Here is a 2,600-nt window from a genome sequence, read left to right as displayed (position 1 = left end):
CCATGGTCAAAATACATTATTTTTAGATGAGTGATTTTAGAATCGAGCTGACTAAGGAAATTAACTTGGTTTATTAATTTTAAATTAGTTACTTTTTAAATCCACTAAACTACTGCACCCAATACTAAAGTATCTAATAAAAGTAATATTCTAATCATAAGGTAATCAATTATATTGTGCATTTGTGTTATTACCCAGTTTTATGTATCCATAGGTGTATATTGCAATGAATTCATGCCATTGTTGTACAGTTCAATATTATCAAAAATGTAAAATAATTCCTGTTTATTTATCTTAAATAATATTTGATATAGATATATGTAACTTTAATGTTGCATAGGGAAAATGTACACTATAGTACCAAAAAGTGCAGTATCTTTAAATAAAAATAAGTTAAATCTCACTTGTGCTCTATATTTAAAGGTAAACATTGTTTTTTTGGTCAATAGCACCTAAATTGTCAGTAAAGTCAGTGTCCAAAGAAATATAAAAAGCAGAAAATTACCCTTTTGATGACAAGGATGAAAGGACTTCAAGAAACCCATCAGCAATTGCCATAGAAATTGTTATTTTGTAGCCACTCTGATATTAAATTGCAATTAAAACTTAATAGGTATGTTTTGGTACATATGGATTTCATGCAATACCATTAAGACAGTCACCTGCATTGAAAAAAAGCATAACTTCTAGAATGAGAATGAGCAACAAAGGAACATGCATCCTAGATGGGACTTGAAGCCACTGTCCCAGGTGATAGTAAACTTATCAGGAAACTAATCCACAATGTCATTAGGATAAATGTCTGCTTTTAGATACTGGGCCATAATTTTGCAAGCTGAACAGTACCGGATTGTTAAGCAGATAAAAGTTTCTGGTGGAGCCATATGTGCAGTATGAAGCAAGAATAAAAGGAACATCTCCAAAATTATTTTAATGAAATAAAGCCTATCAACCCAAACTCAAACCCACAAACCCTGGCTTAGGAGACCAGTGCCTTATCCATTAGGCCACTGGGGCTTAGTAAAATCTTTGTGTGAAATTGATTTTTTCATTAGTATAATCATTAACTGTTGCGATATAGGAAAGCCTTTTATTTGTGTTCTTTGCTTTGCTTTGTCAAAATCCATTATTTTTAGTTGAGTGATTTTAGAATCGAGCTGACTAAGGAAATTAACTTGGTTTATTAATTTTAAATTAGTTTCTTTTTAAATCAACTAAACTACTGCACCCAATACTAAGTACCTAATAAAAGTAATATTCTAATCATAAGGTAATCAATTATATTGTGCATTTGTGTTATTGCCCAGTTTTATGTATCCATAGGTGTATATTGCAATGAATTCATGCCATTGTTGTACAGTTCAATATTATCAAAATTGTAAAATAATTCCTGTTTATTTATCTTAAATAATATTTGATATAGATATATGTAACTTTAATGTTGCATAGGGAAAATGTACACTATAGTACCAAAAAGTGCAGTATCTTTAAATAAAAATAAGTTAAATCTCACTTGTGCTCTATATTTAAAGGTAAACATTGTTTTTTTGGTCAATAGCACCTAAATTGTCAGTAAAGTCAGTGTCCAAAGAAATATAAAAAGCAGAAAATTACCCTTTTGATGACAAGGATGAAAGGACTTCAAGAAACCCATCAGCAATTGCCATAGAAATTGTTATTTTGTAGCCACTCTGATATTAAATTGCAATTAAAACTTAATAGGTATGTTTTGGTACATATGGATTTCATGCAATACCATTAAGACAGTCACCTGCATTGAAAAAAAGCATAACTTCTAGAATGAGAATGAGCAACAAAGGAACATGCATCCTTGATGGGACTTGAAGCCACTGTCCCAGGTGATAGTAAACTTTTCAGGAAACTAATCCACAATGTCATTAGGATAAATGTCTGCTTTTAGATACTGGGCCATAATTTTGAAGGCTGAACAGTACCGGATTGTTAAGCAGAAAACAGTTTCTGGTGGAGCCATTTGTGCAGTATCAAAGGAACATCTCCAGTAATTATATGGATGAAATAAAGCCTATCACCCCAGGTAACTTGAAACCACAATCACAAGCAAAGGAGGCCAGTGCCTTATCCATTAGCCCACTGGGGCTTAGTAACATCTTTGTGTGAAACTGATTTTTTCATTAGTATAATCATTAATTGTTGCGATATAGGAAAGCCATTTATTTGTGTTCTTTGCTTTACAAATCCCAGCATGAAATGTGATTGTACTAACCAGACCTAATAGTGTGGAACCTCATGTTACATTGCAGCAAAACAGATTGATGCAACTCTTTTACCAATAAAGAGGTAGTCTTTTGCATTCCATTTTGTTGACTAACTAAAGGAATGTTTACAGTGCATATGAACCAAAGCAGATGTGTGTACTGGTACCTTAAAAACAGTCATGTTTGTGTTTTTTTTTCTGCCTTCATATCAGGATGTTCAGGTAGCAGATGATAATCATTAACTGATGACATTAGAAAAAAAATTACATTTACTCCAGGTGAGGCTTGAACTCACAACCTCAGCATTGCTCAACAGATACTGTCTTATAAGTACCACGCGCTGACCGATTGCGCCACAGGAGC

At 32.7% G+C, this 2,600-nt stretch overlaps 1 non-coding gene across 1 annotated transcript; it reads right to left on the bottom strand.

Moving 5' to 3' along the window:
* Nucleotides 1-2,507: 2,507 nt before the first annotated feature.
* TRNAI-UAU (transfer RNA isoleucine (anticodon UAU)) lies at nucleotides 2,508-2,600 on the bottom strand. The gene is given in 2 exon segments: nucleotides 2,508-2,543; nucleotides 2,563-2,600. It is a non-coding gene; the product is annotated as a tRNA-Ile (tRNA).

The sequence above is a fragment of the Taudactylus pleione genome, unplaced genomic scaffold, assembly GCF_031769625.1.
Source record: "Taudactylus pleione unplaced genomic scaffold, aTauple2 ptg000473l, whole genome shotgun sequence".
Classification (NCBI taxonomy): domain Eukaryota; kingdom Metazoa; phylum Chordata; class Amphibia; order Anura; family Myobatrachidae; genus Taudactylus; species Taudactylus pleione.
The sequence above is the reverse complement of the archived record's forward strand: the minus strand, read 5'-3'. Positions and strand labels throughout refer to the sequence as shown.